The following is a 17,657-nucleotide window of genomic DNA, read 5'->3' as shown; positions in this document are numbered from 1 at the left end:
AAGGAGGCTGGAGCGCGGCGCACAGAGCCCGCGGCCGCGGGCGCGCTGCAAAAAGGCGGCCTTGGATTGCCGCTGCCCGCTGGTCCCGCACTCCGGCCCCCGCCCGGGGACTCTGCGCCAGGCCTCCCGGTACCGCGCTGGTCTCTCGTTCCTTCCCCCAGAACCACAGGAATAAATCCTGGCAGCAAAGCACAGAAACTTCCTACCGCAGCGGGAGTGCGCAGGGAGCGCCCGCGGTGCTGGGGCCGCGCGGGCACTCGGGCCCTTCCCCGGCCCCTCCGTCTCTAGTCCTCCCTCCCGGCGGGCACCGGCAGCAGCGCCACCGCCGCCCTCAGCCTCCCCTGGGTCCAAAATGGGAGGCTGGCCCCACGACCCTCGACCCTCGCGGTCCCTTCGACCCCCCGCGGTCCCTTCCGGCCCGGGATTGTGGGCGGCTGCTCCCGCGAGGCCCAGGCATTAGCCGGCACCTCGCAAGGCGCCTTCTCACAACTAAATCACCGTGGAAGCTTCCCAGCCAATAAATCACCTGCCCACCGGGGGGGAGAGTCCCTCCCACTCCCCGTGTTTGAGACCAGCCGGGCCGATTCAGTGAGGAGCCAGACTTGGCCTGCAAGACAGATCTGCAACCTCCTACTCCATTCCTCGAGGCTCTGCATTTTCAGATTTCACCCCTTTCTAAGATATGACTCATCACTGTCAATTTTCACTATAATTCTTATAGGTCAAAGGAAAAGTCTGTCAAGGCACAAAAACAGCAAGCCCTCCTCCGGTCTGGAAAAGAGTGACCTCGGTTACTTAACAAAAGTATCATTCTAATTACAACCGCATCCTGGACTACGTGCAAGGCTTCTCCACGGGGGACATGGAGAGGAATGAGGCTGCCCTGTCCTCAAGGAGCTCCATGGCAAATAGGTAAACAGATCAATCTCTGGGCCCTTAGAAAAGCATCAGAGGAACAAAGGGCTGTGGGTGGGGCTGGGAGGAGGAAGCAATTTACACTGCTGGTGTCTTAGAGGAAGTGACAAGGAAGAGCGTGAGCCTGCCAGGTGTGCTCAGCAGGGCTTCAAGCAAAGGAGTCAGCCAGGAAGGGCATACAGAACATTCTGGGAACTGCAAGGAGGACAGGGTGTGCAGAAAAGAGGGCCAGCAGGTAAGACTGGAGTGGCAGGAGCGGATCGGGTTGCAGAGAGCCTTTTAGACCAGGCTGAAGCCTATGGTCCATGAAAAGACTGGATAAGGATGGCTCCAGTGGCAGAGTGGCTGTGGCCTAGGGGCAGACTGGCTGCAATCCAGAGACCAGCTGAAGAGGCTGGTGAGATAACCCAGGAGTGAGATGAACTCGACCTCAGCCATCAGAATGAATGCTGCTTCATCCACTCTAAGTATTTACTGTGCACCTAGCACTGGGAGGAATTTAAAAGTAGCCATGGACCTTTATTAAAACAGATTCGTTTTTAGCAGGTAAGATACATGTGTGTGGAGTCATTACAGAAACATCTGGGATTTAATTCAGCCAAAGGCACGGACTGTGTAGTCCAGAGCGCCTTCCCCAAGATGGTGAGGCTCGCCCAGATCACAAAGAACTGACAGCATGTGCAGAGGTGGAGGGGGTTCGGAAGGCCCTCCATGAAAGACAGAGGTGGTTATAGGAGAAGAGTCTACACAAAGTCGAGGTGGGTGACCCGGCGTGAGTGTGATGGTGGAATTCCAGGACCAGGCCACAGGACACACGACAGCCCCCCGAGGAGAGGCCGGCACAATGGAGGCGGCGACTGAGGAAGGCTGACTAGAACAGCAGGCTAATGTGGTGGAGCTGAGCAAACTTGAGTGCAGATTCTGATTCTTCCTCTGGACATCACCCATTCAACTAATAATTATTAAGTATCTTCTATATGCCAGGACTTTACATATATTAATTTAAAATCCTCGCAACCTAAAAGAAATGCATTATCTTCGCTTTACAGACAAGGAAGCTAAGGCACAGATGGTTACAGAGAAAAAGATAGAATTCAAACCCAGGCTCCAAAATCTATGCCCTTCACTGCCACGCCCTGTGTAAAATGGAGGTACGAGTCTGAACCATTTTTAGTCATGGTACCATTATCAGTGACTGCCCTTTCCTGTTGGCCCTAACATCAAGTCACCAAGTCCTCAGTATTCTTCCTACGAATGGTCTTTCAATGTCCTCCTTTCTTGCCTATTACAGTGCTAGTCCCAGGCCAAGCCCTTATTCCTCTCTCCTACTAGCTGGCCTATTAACCCAGCTCCCTCATTCAGCCATTTACAAGCCCCTGCAAGGAATTTCTCAAAACCACCAAGTTCACCATGAGTCCCATACTGTCCTGCTCCCACCCCTCTCTCAGGATAGCTTTAACCTATTCAGAGTGGTGGGAACACACCTTAGCCCTGAATTCAGGGCCCTCCAGGATCCTGTCTCTGTCCACCTTTCTAACCAGATGTCCAGTAATGCCAACTGATCCACGCTGCAACTGTCTGAACTCCAGACTCTGGGCTACCTTTTCTACTCTCTACAGCCTACTCAAGATACCTCCAGTTTACTTCAAACCCAAGTCCAACTCCCTCCCACTCCAAAAGGAAATTTCCCTGACCATTCCCTCCCATTCATCTGGCATTTATTTATTTGTATAAGGTCTCATGTACTAATAGAGTCTACGGCTCTGAAGACAGGTACTGTATCTTACTCTATTTGGCTCCCAATAGCATTAGGCAGTTGGAGCTCCCATGTTTCTGATATATATATATATATATATATATATATATATATATATATATATATATATATATATATATATATATATATATATATAACAAACCATGAGATGACAGGTTGGTTGGGCTAGGGTGGTCACTGTGGGAAATAGTTAAAAATCAAAGGGTTCATTTTGAACTGTGACTTTCTTGGTTCCATGACATGAAACTCTCCTGATTTTCCTCATATCACCTGGCTTAATTCTCTATTCAACCTCTAAATGTTGGAGTCTTCCCACGGCTTTGTTCAAGGCTTCCTGCTGCTCTCAAACTCCCTCCCAATATATCTCCCACTGCACCCTGGGCTCTAAATATCATTCAAGATTCTTATGACTGTTCCCAAGGCTGAATCTATGGTCCAAACCCACTGGGAACACTTGCTTGAATGTCTCAGACATTTCAAACTGCTTCTAGAAATATGCATTTGACATCTGGTGGTGAACACAGACCACTTCTGTCAATGCATTTCAATGACTATGCTATCAAGTGCAAAGCACCATTGGCTCCACTTAAAAAAAAAAAAAAGGAAGTAAAAGCTTCATGTGGCCTGCACTGTTACTTCTCTATGGAAAGCCACAAGGCCTCAAAACTGGTAAAACATCTGCTGCTCAGAGACCAGCCTTTACCTTGTGGTTTACCAGAAATGTAGAGGAGCCTTTAAAATCGAAACAAAGCCAACCCACTCAGAGTTGGTCAGTGATCAGCATAGGTCAATATGTTAAACATTCCTTTCCCTCTATTAATTCATTTCCTTTCCCTCTATTAATTCATTTCTCTTCAAATGAAGACCTTAAAGTCTTTAAGACTAATTTAATAATTAACATTATCGATTTAAAAATAGACATGTCTCGGCATACCTTGGAGATATTGCGGGTTTGGTTTCAGACCACTGCAATAAAGCAAGTATTGCAATAAGTGAGTCATGATGTTTTCGCTGGTGGAGGGTCTTGCCTTCTATTTGTTAAAAAAAGGGGGGGGGGGCCGCGACATCTGTGAGGTCTGCCTGTACTCTAAGCTTCTGAATGTCAGCTCACAGACATGGTCTGTTTCTTAGTAGTGGAGCTGAAATTCAGCATTTCCAGCGCTGAAATCCCAGGCCTCATGAATTACTTCTACGTCCCTTACCTTTTCCGTGCCTGACGGTGTACAGAGACTAGAATGCTAGGATGCGGAGGGTGAAGGGGAAAGAAGACTGTGCTCACTTAAAAGGCGGTAACGTGGGCTGGGTCCCTGCCGAGTGCTCAGCAGCCTGCTCGCCACGCTCCACAGACTTGCGGCCGGGCCACTCTCAGGACTTGAACTGAGGGGCTGGCGGGTGTTGGTTTCCACTTAACCTGCACGTGTTCCTTGGGAGCAGAAAACAAGTCCTTTGCTAGTTCTGAACCCTCACAGCCAGGTGAGATCCAAATATAAATATAAATTTATTTATGGCAAGGGGATTATTCTTTGCTTTGTTTTATAAACTTAGTTTGTGGCTGTGCTCCAGTTTCACATATGTTGACATATAACATTGTATAAATTTAAGGTGTACATGTTAATTTGATACACAAATACTGTAATATGATTGCCATTGTAGTGATAATTAGAACCCCTGTCATGCTACATAATTATGCTCCAGTTTTTAGACAAACAGCTGTAGTTTTCCATTACTGAGTTAAAATTTCATATCATCAGGAGTTACCTATCTGTAAGTTCCTAGTAGAGAATATTTAATGCCTGGCTTTAAAAAAAGTGAGTTACCTGAACACAGTATTTACTGTTAACCTGTGTTTTAATAGGCTCTGGAAAGCTCTATTTCTTATTTTTGGTAGAATGCAAAGAAAATGAGATTCAAACTCAGAAGTTCTGGGACCTAGTCTGCTCCTCTGTTCCATAAAGGAAATTTTGACATGGCTGTTTATGGACACAGCCAGTTTTGAAATGGGAGATACTTAATAGGAATAAACATAATTGGGTCACAATGCAGTAACATTTCTCTTATGATAAAATTTTACGTTCCAAAGTACCTGGTGCTATTGCCGAGCCTGCCCCACGTCAGAGCCTCCCGAGCCCTGTGCCCATGGCCTACCCAGATGCTGACCCTCTCCACCCTCGGGGAGGCAGGGTGGGCCTAGGCTAGCAGCTTCGCTGTTATGCGTCATGATATGAAACCGGCAGGGAAACACCACTCTATGCAACAACAGAAACAGCTAACACTGAGTAGTGCTAGGGCACGTCTTAAGGGCTACGTGCACTGACTTACTGAAACATCACAACCTTCAATGAGTCAATCAGGGACTACTATGATCTCCATTTTCCAGAAGGAAAAACTAACCATACCATCAATCCAGGGTCAAGGGTGACATCTGTGAACAACTGGGAGCCTCAGGGATGGGTGAGGCCTAAGAATGGAGTCCAGGACAGGGTGCAGATCGCAGATGGTGCGATGGGCATCTGTTGCCTTTGTTTGCCTTTCAAGGTAAGTGTTCTCAAAAATCTATAAAAGTAAGTAAGGGCTATATTCTCATAACTTATTCTTGCCTCAATTTCTTCATCTTTTAAATTAGCAAAAAATACCTGCCTTATCCATTTCAAAAAATTAAACATCAAACTGGATAGCAAGGAGAAGAGTAGTAGGCTGGGGCTAAGTCCCTCACAGAGTAAGGTGCACTGATCGCCCTCATCTGCTCCTGGAACTCCCAACATTCTTCTTCTCAAGGGCTGGATCTGACCTGTGTCCGCAGCAGAGAAGAGAGGCAGGACAAGGGGACTGTGCCTCAGAAATGGCTAAAAAATAGCTCTGCATTAACTCCTGGCTGAGAGCTTTCACAATTAACTCCCACTGGTGAATTTTAACTAGTGCATCACAGTCAGAAACGCACACCAGGACTTCGAAAAGTGACTTCACTCAATCCTCTTACATAACTGTTTGGAAAACACTGTCGGTATTAAAATGATTCCCACTGTGAAAATGGCTCCTTCTGCTCTACCCTGTTTTCTGCACAAAATTTTATGTTAATAACTTACTGGTTCTCAGGGGACTGAAGAGCAGGCATATGTGCAAGTAAGCAATCCACAGTGCCCCCTCGCTCCCGGACAGAGATATAAAAGTGCAAGCCCATAAGCCAGGCAGGGAGTCAGAGGAGTATGCCCACTGCTTTTCTGAAGGTCTGGGACGACAGAATCACAGTGAAGATGTGTCCTGAATGTGGGCCTATGTTAATGAGGGAACAAGGTGAAAAAAAGAGAACACTGATGCCAAGCAGATGAAATGAAAGCCTTTCCAAACACTTGTATTACACAGTGCCCACGTGTCCACCAACGGCTCTTACTGACCAACCATTAGATGAGAACCTATTGCGTTTCATCCATACAGTCTTGTTTGTTATAGATTCCTGTCACCGTATCTAAAACGTATTTCTTGCTGGAGGTATACTAATGATGCTGTGCTTTGAAAAGTATCATTTGGTTTTGGGTTTTAAATATTTAACACATTAATGAAAAGGTGACTGAGGAAAGCACTACTTTATCAATAAATAGCACCCAGACCAATTTGTCTGGGAGGAGACATGCCAGCAATCATGGTGGGCATTTCCAAGAGTCTTCGTATATTGCTCCTCATTTCTGACCACCTTGTAAGTAACTCTGAATTTACTAGCATTAGTCCAGGTTAACTTCATAGTTACATTTGGATTTTCAACTGGACGGAAGGTCGGTGCCCCTAATCCTTGAGTTGTTCAAGGGTCAACTATAGTTAATCGTTTCATTAAACTAGTTAAAGTTTTAAAAAGGCAAACGGGATAACTATTTAAAATAATAAGCACATTTTTAATATGGTTCTCATCTCTCTTCTCGAGCAGACATTTTTCTCTAGCTCAGACTTCACCTACACTTTCTATTCGGAGTATCATCTTCCACAGTCTCAACATGGACAGTCACATGTCCTAGACCACGGCCTCCTCTAGGCTCTTCAATACACTCTCCAAGAGTAACTGGTTGGACCAATAGGACAGAAGTGATGCTGGTGGACTTCTGAAGCTGGAGTGTAAGCAATACAGCTTTTGCTTGGCTCTGCGCCTCTGCAGACACACAGCGCTGAGCCACCATAATACAAAGGCTGGCTCTCCGGAAGCCCCCAGCAGTGCTGGGAGACCACACCGGGGTCGGGGTCGAGAGACGCCTAGAAGCTCCCGCTGTTCCAGCCCCCAGCTGCTGAGGCTTCCTGGCTCGGGCTCCTGAGTGAAGGCGCCTTCAAGATGGCTCCAACCCCACCTACCATCTGACTACAACCTCACGAAAGCCCCTCAACTCAGAACCACACAGCTGAGCCACTTCTAAATTCTCATCCCACAGAAACGGAGAGATAATAAATGAATATTATTGTTTTAAGTTGAGGTAATTTTTTTATTGATTTTTTTTTTTAAGGGAGAGAGAGAAAGATCAATCAGATTCCTCCTGCATACACCCCAACTGGGGAATCAAGCCTACAACCTGGGCATGTGCCCTAACCGGAATGGAACCCACCACCCTTTGGTATGCGGGACAGCACTCCAACCAACTGAGCCACACTGGGCAGTTGAGATAATTTTTACTGTTGGGCATAATTTGTTATGCAGTAAGAGGAAACCAATATGAAATTCATTACAAAAACTACTAAAAACTCTACATTGTTAGTCAACTATTAATTAAATGAACCAGTAAATCAGCTTCCTATTAGACTTCTTCAATCTGCATGTCCTTTCACTGTCTATAACCTTACTCTGCTTTAACACATAGCTCTTATTACCATGTAACATGACATGTTTTACATGACACTAAATGCATCAGGAAATGTGTTCACTTCTGTATCCCAGCCCCAAAAGCAGCATTTGATCGGCAATCAATCACTGGCTGGCTGACTGAATGAATGAATGAGTGAATCTGGAGGTGAGCTAACTTGGTCTTCCCAAAGCACTATTTGATTTCCCAGCCATCTGCCCTCCGTCTTGACTCAGTGTCTCCTGACATGTGTTCACTGCTAAGTTTCTGACTCTCTAATTACTACTTACAAAATTGTTTAACACCAACTTTCCTGTCCACTCAGACGTACAAATCCCACCAGAGAAACCACACCGTCCCACTCCATGATGCCAGTTTAGCACCCAGAGTGAAGCTGGTAATTAATTTTTTCAACACACCTGTGTACTAAACCCTTTCCAGGTGGTCTCAAATGTCAAATAAAATTACTCCGTTTTTCATCCAAAGACCACATGCCTCATAGGAAAATGACCTCATGTCAGATGGTTTACATAGCAACTGAGCCCACTAGCAAAGGCCATGGAGCCATCCCATATATCTCTGTCTATATGATGATTTCATCGAGTCGGCTAAGTCCTTTCACTATGGCAGACCTAACAAAGCACTGCCACTGGGTGAGTATCAGAGCACGCTTCAGTGCATTTCAAGTCAAATGAGAGCTGGCTAGTTAAGCAGCAGCATTAACAGATGTAGGAATACCGCCAGCAAAATATCTCTGGCCAATTATGGCTGCCCAGCTACACCCAAATTAAAAATAACCCAATACTAACAACAGAACCCACACAGGTGTTAGAGGCTCCTCCTCCCCCTGTGATATCACTGGTATCACCGTGGAGTCTCCCCGTCAATGTCCCTGTAAAGTGGTCATAAATAAGTCATTGAAAAGTTCACCTTCTTGAACAAGGTAGATCTCAGCAAAAAAAGAAAGAGGAACAAACTGAAAAAAAGAAATGTGGCTCATCTGTAAGTGACAAGCCAATAAAAGAATAGAAATCTTTAGTGAAGAAGCCTTCTGAAAAAATTGTAATTAAGAGTCTAAATTAGTGGCTGCCCAACAGAAACTGAATGTGAGCCAAACATGTACCTTTAATTTTCTAGTAGCCATATGTTTTAAAGATAAAATTTTAATAATATGAGTTTCTAATGTCCATTTTAACTTGATCTATCTAAAATATTATCAATTCAGCATATAATCAATATAAAATTATTAAATAGTTTGCGTTCTTTTTTTCCTACTATGTCTGTGAAATTCAGCATGTAGTTTACACTTACAACACATCTCAGCTTGGACTGGCACATGTGGCTGGTGGTTACCAAGTCAGGTAGCACAGGTCTAGAATGATCCTTATTTCTGTTTTGTAAAACATTAAAACTTCCAAAGCACTAAAAGTTTCCATTAGGGAGGTAAAATAAATACACTGTTAGAATTATGGACAATGATATCACATAGTCTTAAATGAAATAAAATCACAAAAGCCTGTTATTTTAAATTAAATGAAATCTGTCCCCCAGAAGAACTCAGCCCCCCAGAAGTTATGATCTCCCCACAAACGGGAAACTGAGGCCCTGACGGGCACCAGGGGCGCACTTCCGCTCCCGCCATGCAAAGGGCTCCTGAACTTTGCTTCTCCTTCACCACAATCTGACAAGGGCCAGGGCTCCTCGTTTACCTTTGTTCACTTTAAAGGATCTCCAAATAGGGAGGGAAAATCAATTACTCCTTTAGGAAATGTCCGGGGATAGCGGGGAAGGGAGTGTATTTCAATTACAGAAGGCAACCTCGCTCCTAAGGCAGATCCCTGTCTAACGGTGGTCATTGTTTTCCTTTTTATTACCATTCGGTCTCATGCTGTCCCCATGCAGAACAACTACCACAAGGGTCTCTCGAGGGAGAGTCCCCACATGGGGTGCTGGTAATGGGCCCCACCATGAGGCTGCTCTGCTGGCTTTTGTTTGGAACAATAGCATTCCCATGATACCTCACTCTTGCTGAAAATATTGGTATTAAGAGAGCATGAACACAGCTGTGTGTAAATTACACACAGAGATTAGATCTGTATATTTATAAGGAACACAAACATACTAATAGCACAGTTACATACACAGTCGGGTACACTGGGCTGCATGGAGAGTACCGTTTGAGTTCCAAAGTATTTCTTTAAAATTTTCTAGAATGAAATGCTTAACCTGCACGTCAGGCTGAGGTTCTTCTGCCCCTCCTCCCATGCAGAATGCCCCCCCACAGATTCCTCTTCACTTTCATTTGCAATATGGGAGAAATTATTTGAAACTCTATGAAAGAGAAATCTCACAATAAAGAGCTTTAAAATTAACTTTTATAGTAAAAATAAATCAATATGGGATGATTTTCAGTTAAAAAGTAATAATTATAAATTGGGGGAGGAGGATAAGAGAAGGCAGTGTGGGCAGAAGCAGAAAGTGGGAAGAATCTGAAAGTTCAGAATTAACTTGTCCTGCAATGACAGTGTTGGCTTCTCTACACAAATGCATTATGTACAGAGAGGACGACCTGTTCATACCGCATGGGGAAGGCAGGGTTCTTTGCATTTTTCCACTAATTTTGAAAAACAGAGAGAAGTGCACTCAGCATTATATATTCACTGCATTAAATCCAGATATAGACACGTGACCAGGAAACCTGGGCTCTGTTCTCTGCCTGATTCTATCACAGCTTTCAATGACCCAGAGGAGCCCTTAACATTCATTCCCTGGGCTGAGTTTCTCATGGAAAGATGGCATCCCAAGTATCCTAATTTACCAGATAAAGCACTAACTTTTAAATTGTTAAGTGTTCCAAGAAGGTAAAAGAAAAATAGTAATAATCCAACTAAGCAGAAATGTGTGTGTGTGTGTGTGTGTGTGTATGTATATGTATGTGTGTGTATATATACATACATATACATATATATATATATACATATACATATATATATGAATGGATACATAATAAGCTCACTATAAGCCTTAATTTTATTCTTTAAAAGCTTTAAAAAACATGCTCCAACTGATACTCTTCATCTTTTATTTTTTCTTGGTGTGGTTTATATAAACTCCTGGTTTAAAATGAAAGAAAAGGTCCATTTCTGAGGCTTGGGTTTACCGTGCTTACAGTTCCACCAATAAATCATCTCCCAATCTGGGCTTGGAAAAGCACTGGCCACGGTTTGATTGCTCCAGCCCCAGGTTGCCAGGCAACCAACACAAGGGGGAAGTCTGAGAAGCGCTGACAGATAGCCAAGTGGCTGAAACAACAGACTTCTCTCTGTCAAAAATGTGTTTCAGAGAGCCACTTCCCCACCTCTGCTCTCTGCTAAACACTACACGATTGTAAAATCAAAATCAAAAGGCCACTGTAATAAAAACACTTCCTGCTCAATTACGAATTGTTAAAAAGCTGTGGGGAGGCCCAGATCACACAGTGTATGGCAACAGAAATGTGATACTGTAAATGAGATAAAGTCAGCAGCATGCGAGAAACCTGATCTAAATGCAGCTCTGTAGCTTCGGGTCAGGGGACCTGGTGTGTGGAGCAAATCAGCTGCCTAAGAAAGCACCAGAAAGAAAATAATGAATGTTGAAACGTTACAGAAACAAACCAAACAATAACCAAGAAGCCGCAGGTCCCCGTTACTTAATAATAAAACCAAGAACATGCTCAATTGTTGTGGAACAATCTGGAGATAATGAAAGTTTTCTCTCTCTGGGCTGATTTCTTGTGTAGGATAGGGCAAGGAAGATCAAGGACCCGCAGGAACCACGCCCCCTGGCGGATGGGCAGGTGGGTGGGATTCCCTAATGCTTGACAGTCACCTGGACTACAGGAGACACGAATGCCCTTCAGATGATGCCTGGTAACAACAGCAGGTCTGAGGTCTGACATCGACGGCAACATCTGCAACACCTCCGGTGCCTGCCCCGAGCCAGTAACCGCCCCAGTCCCGCCGTGTCCCTGCTATGCAGCATCCTTCCACGAAACCCCTGTCCTGACTGCCATCCAGGGCGCCGGGAACTCTCTGTGGTTATTGGAAGAGGTCAGCACTAAGAACAGGTTCACCTTTTTTTGTGCCACGGACCCTTTAGGCAGCCTGGTAAAGCCTAACCTCTTCCTAAAAATGGGTTCTAGATGCCTAAAATAAAATGTATGGATTAAAAAGGAAACCAGTTATTTGAAGACAAGGTACCAAAACATTAAAAAAGGTGAATATGCAGACCTTATTGACAGTAAGAAACCAAGATCTCTCAGAGGGTTTTGGTTTCTATGGATGTTTTTTAGGGGGCGGTGTTGTTTCGTTTTGTTTTACAATAAGAGCTTTGGCATTATGACAAAATGGAGGGCCAGGACAGCAATTTATTCATCACTTAAGTTACCAAAGCAATGCACAGCCTGGCTCACTGCCCAAAGCTGACCAACTCGGAAGGTGTGCAAGGCTCCCGGGCTGGCCCTCTCCACGCCGCCAGCCCAGAGCCCACGGGTCCTGCCTTTTCCTGGTTTTTCAGGGCCCAGCTGAGGGCCAGGCAAGAAAAATGCGTAGGTCTATTTTCTGCAAACGGGTGTACAGACACAAAAGGCTTTAAGGGCACGTGGACTCAAATAGTTCTAAGGCAATATTCATTTCCCAGCCTTCAACTTTCAAGTTTTCTTTCCCAGTCATCTACCGAGGAACGAACTCTTGTGCAGAAGGTGAAGGGCCACCCTCCTCTCACCTCACAAGCAAATGCGTCCCTCTCCCACCGGGGTGCTTAGCAGCGGGGCCTGTGCAGAAACTCCAGGGCAGAAGCACAGGTCCATTCAAAACACGGTGTGGATGTGGGCACAGTGACTAACTATGTTCACCATAAGAGCCTTAAGCAACTCAGGTACTTTCTAATTCTTTGCTTTCATCAAAATTGAAGGAGGGTCTAGAGAAGGTGTCATCTGATAAACTATTGAAAATATGTCTGATGATAAATTATATTTTTAGCATTACAATGTAAAATTCAAATATTTTGGTAACACTGTAAAAAACTATCATTCCCATCTACTTGTTCATGTGAACAAGATTCCTGAATATTTATATCTACAAATAAATAAATAAGAATAAAATAGATACAGAATACGGCCTCAACTGAACAATAAGTAATATTCATCCAAGAACTAATGTGTTCAAAAAACTCAATCCATCTTATTGCCAATGAATAGTAAAAAGTAAAATTTTATCTACATTTATAACATCTTGTTTTGTTCACCTGTATACTAATAATTATTATAACACTATAATTATTGGAGAGAATTTTTCTTTTAACACACAGCTTTATTTCTAAAGGAAATCACAGTATGTATGCATATTTTGATACACATACCTTTTTGTTCAGGGAGTATGAAAGGCTGATCTGGTAAGACTCTCAAGCACAAAATGCTTTACATTAGGAATAAAGTCTATGGGGAAGTAGATTCAAAAGCTACTAGTTATGCCCTGGCTGGTTTGGCTCCGTGGATAGGGCGTCAGCGTGCAGACTGAAGGTCCTGGGTTTGATTCCAGTCAAGGGCACATGCCCAGCTTGTGGGCTCGATCCCCAGTAGGGGGCGTGCAGGAGGCAGCTGATAAATTATTCTCTCTCATCACTGATGTTTCTTTCTCCCTCTCCCTTTCTCTCTGAAAATCAATAAAAATATATATATATATATATATATATATATTTTTTTTTTAAAAGCTATTAGTTATATAAGTTAAAGGGGGAAAGGTAAAGTATAAGATTTTACTGCTAAAAATAGCTCATTCGTGTATTTTCTTTCTTTTTTTAAAATATATTTTTATTGATTTCAGAGAGGAAGGGAAAAGAAGAGATAGAAACATCAATAATGACAGGGAATCATTGATCAGCTGCCTCCTGCACGCCTCCTACTGGGGACTGAGCCTGCAACCCGGGCATGTGCCCTTGACTGGAATTGAACCCGGGACCCTTGAGTCTGCAGACCGACGCTCTATCCACTGAGCCAAACCGGCCAGGCTCATTCGGGTATTTTCAAAATAGGTAATAATGGGTATAAATGGCAATGATATTCAAAATACACTAGATATATTTAATAATGATGGGACAGTTTTATTTCAAATGTCAGAAATTACATCCTAATAATGAAAAAAAGCATATACCATTTTAAACTTGGGAGGGAATATAGGCTTTTTAAGCAAAATTCTTTTAGGGGCTTCATGGGGGGTTTAACTTTATATCTAAAAGGAAGACAGACACTCAGGAATTCTTGGGAGCGCCAGGCACGCTTCCACATTTCAGGTAGACTAATTAGAGTCTGGTTTTACCTAACAGAACAAACTAGGGTTACTAAAAGCACATTCTAGAACCAAGACAGATTGTATCACAAAAGTGGGATTTATCAGGGTGATCACTTCGTAGGTTACATGTCTGATCACTGGGTTGTACGACTGAAACTAATATAATATTGTATGTCAACAGCAATTGAAAAGATGTTTTAATTTTTTGGAGTAACTGTTGTTCAATTACGGTAAAGACCATTCTTCGCATGAATTTCAAAACTGGGTGTGACATCGGTCTGTTCAAGAAGAGCGAGAGCTCAGACTCCTCAGTGAGCAATTACAGTGCTCAGCAGCCTCCATCCGGTCACCCCAGCCCTAGCGCCCAGCCCCCCAAGTGTCTGGATTAGAACTTGTGTTAAAATGGACTCTGAGGTTTCATTTCAGTTCATGGGAGACCGTGCTGTGCTGAACAATGTCTACAATGAGTGCAGGAAGGAGGAAGCGGGTGGCACTTGGGCTGCATATCTGCCACCGATGTCCCAGAGTCAACCACAGCCAGGCCCTGCTGCTCCCCTCACATGCTCCAGTTGTTTGGGGTAAAATAAATCGATATGGGATGATTTTCAGTTAAAAATTACAAAAGTTCCTGAGTCTTATAAGCATTTATCTGGTCTTGACAAGAACAGTTCATAGCAGGGGTCCTCAAACTACAGCCCGCTGAAAACATTTATCCAGCCCGCCAGGTGTTTTTGCCGCCACTGCCTGTCCTGCTTAGCAGCCTACTCGTCCCAGGCCCGCGGTGCGCATGTGTGGAATGTCTGAGGGACAGTGAACTGGCCCCCTGTTTAAAAAGTTTGAGGACCTCTGGTTTATAGGCTGTAACAATCTCCCACCTCAGTCTCTCCTCACCACCCGCCGCCTGGGGGTCCTGTGTATTGACCACTTACCACTGGGTGACCCTGAGCACGTGTATTTACTACCTCATGCCCATACTGTCTCATCCTCCTCTGCTGCATTTGCTGTGTACCCCGCCATGGAACTTCCCACACGGTGCCCAGCACTGGGTCCGGGCACCCAAGTCCATCACTACCATTGAAGTCTTTCTCCTCAGGGTGGGGTGGTCTTGTCTGGGGCATATGGCAGAGTCCTTTCCACATACAAATCGTGTTTCTTCAAGGACAATTCCTATTATCAGTACCTGAACCTTTCAGGGTCGGACAGGGCCCAATATTAATTAATACTCTTGTTTCTAAGAAAGAAAATCAATGACTCGCCCAAGGTACAGCAGCTGGTCCAAGGCACTGACTCAACCAGAAAGGCTTGCCAACACCTTCGTTTCCTATCACCAAACTTTAATTACATTACGAGTGGGTAGTTTCCTACATGCAGATGAGTAGTTATCTAAGAAAAGAAGTGATAAGAAAATGTAGGGCGGAAAGGAGGAGGAACTGGAGTTTCTTGTTTTGGGGCATATCACGAACATAAAAATACCCGGCCCAGTGGCAGCAGACATTCGGAGGAAAGATCCCACCAGCGGTGGGTTGTCACAGCCTCCCCCAGGCGGCAGCAGATCCAGGCTGCTCTGACTACAGCAGGCAGGACTGGTGGGACCTTAATGCGATCTAGGACAGGTAACAGTGAAAACAATTCTTGTGGCCTAATAAAGGATGAAAAGGAAATGTTCTTTATAATGAGGAAATGAATCATCTACCCATCAAGCTCCTTCATGTTTTTATTTTATTTTGCTTTAGGCTCTTAGGCCTGTTTGATAAAACATTACACCGAGGAAGCACCAAAGAAAACGAAAACACAGTGACAACTAAAGGGAACCCCACAGGCTGGACAGAGCCCCCTTGGGCTTTAGCAGCTTCTCCTCGTCCTCTCTCCTGACCACAGAGAATATTCACCCAAAACTTCTGTGAGGTTATCAGCAAAGACCGTAACAAGAACCAGACCCAAAGGTTGTAGAGGATCTTTCGGCATTAAGTCTGTTCTGTGTTGCCCATAATGGAAAACGCACGTCTATGCATGACCAATGCGTGAACTTTTACTTCAAAGACAGCCACATGACTTACTTCTATAGCAAAGCTCCCTCCTCTCTCCTTGCAGCCAGTTCTAAGCTCTCAAAAGTTCCTGAGTCTAATAGGCATTTATCTGGTCCTGACAAGGAACAGTTTATAGCAACTGAGACATGACTTCAAAGATCACCAGACAGGGGTTAAGTAATTTAAATTATTAGAAAAACATTTATCACACTTGATTAACTGACTTGGATTACTGAGGTATCGTTTGCCCAGACTTACTTAGAAGAACAGAAATATGGATTAAGAAGTGCTGCTCCCTTGAGGAAGGCAGCTCTATAGCTATGCACCCCACCCACTCAGCCTTCCCCTGACACAGCATTCTCCACTCAGCTAACTGTCCCTTTCTCTATCCTATCTTTTTTAAAAAATTATATTTTAATGGTGTGTTTTTTTTACAGAGAGGAAGGGAGAGAGATGGAGAGTTAGAAACAACAATGAGAGAGAACCATCGATCAGCTGCCTCCTGCACACACCCTACTGGGGATGTGTCTGCAACCAAGGTACATGCTCTTGACCGGAATCGAACCTGGGACCTTTCAGTCCGCAGGCCGACGTTCTATCCACTGAGCCAAACCGGTTAGGGCTCTATCCTATCTTTTAACAGAACTATCAGGAACATGAACAATCTTGCGCATAGTCCTTCTAATACTCTGCTTGCATCAACAATTTTTGGTGCCCTTTATTCCAACCTAGCCATCAGCCATCCCTTATGACTGACTTCATGGAAACATCTAAGATATGAATCTAGAAATTTTATTTACTACGGCACAGCCACCTTAAATTGCACAAAATCTCTTCTTCTGGATGTGCCCCTCAACTCCTGTACCATCTCTATCCTGGTTTCCCAAGTTCTATATGCAACCCAGGACTCACTACCAGTTATTTCAACAAAGCAATCAATACTACAAGATCGGCCTCAGCATCCCGACTTTATACCAAGTTCCTATCCCAATCTTTCAACTGAATTATATCATCGCCCACATTAAAAGTGTGTAATTATTCCTCATTTCCCATTAAGTTAAACATCATGGGTAACACATTAAACAATACAGCATCCAAGCAGTTCTGCTTTGGAGCTATTCCTTTTCTGCCGTTGTCACTTTGTCCATCCTTCTGCCTCTCAACCTAACAATTCCCTGAGTCTCTCCTCACCCTGCACTATCACCCCTGCCAACCTCATCAGATCCTGGCTCTGCCACTTCCTCTCTGAGATCCTGAGCATGCATGCTAATTCAGCTCCTCAACTGTGAGCTTTCTCTGTAAACAGAAAGCTTTCCTAGCTTTAGACCTTCATTTCTAACTGCTACATCCACCTGCATCTTCTATAGTCACTTCAAATTCAACATGACTCTTCCATTCTGCCCTAAAGCAAGTACTTCTGGTTTCAATTTTATTAAAGGTACCACCAGACGCCTCCCTGTACCAAGACACAAAATCTTAAGAGCATCTCCCCAGCTTTTCCCTGCCCTCCCACCCCCAATCAGCCAGGCTTCCCTGGAGAGGCCACGCGGTGTAGTGAGTGAAGAGCTGGGCTCTGGAGCCAGGAGGCTCGGTTGGAAAGCAGGCTCTAGGAACTGCTCTGTGGCCTCGGAAAAGTTCTCTCTCCTGTCTGGGACCCTGCTTCTACATCTATAAAATGTCAATAAATTAGTCAATTCATGTCGAGTGCTTAGACTAGCACCTGGCACATAATAAAGGTCTTGCTTCTCACTAACTTTACCTCAATTCCTCCCAACCCCAGCTGTACATTAGACCC

At 44.3% G+C, this 17,657-nt stretch overlaps 1 protein-coding gene and 1 long non-coding RNA gene across 5 annotated transcripts in view; one reads left to right on the top strand and one right to left on the bottom strand.

The window, feature by feature from the left end:
* LOC102427293 (arginine-glutamic acid dipeptide repeats protein) overlaps positions 1-17,657 on the bottom strand; it is a 215,182-nt gene that overhangs the window by 58,878 nt on the left and 138,647 nt on the right.
* On the top strand, positions 40-7,450 carry LOC106694739. 4 transcript variants are annotated; one of them, XR_001345790.2, is made up of 5 exons: positions 40-129; positions 722-912; positions 1,459-2,066; positions 5,070-5,227; positions 6,609-7,450. It is a non-coding gene; the product is annotated as an uncharacterized LOC106694739 (long non-coding RNA). The 4 variants fall into 4 exon arrangements; XR_002826729.1 differs by having other exon boundaries at positions 40-912; positions 1,462-2,066; XR_001345789.2 differs by having other exon boundaries at positions 40-912; positions 5,100-5,227.

The sequence above is a fragment of the Myotis lucifugus genome, unplaced genomic scaffold, assembly GCF_000147115.1.
Source record: "Myotis lucifugus unplaced genomic scaffold, Myoluc2.0 scaffold_603, whole genome shotgun sequence".
In the NCBI taxonomy this organism is placed as follows: domain Eukaryota; kingdom Metazoa; phylum Chordata; class Mammalia; order Chiroptera; family Vespertilionidae; genus Myotis; species Myotis lucifugus.
Note: the sequence above shows the minus strand (reverse complement) of the source record. Positions and strands in the feature narration are given on the sequence as shown.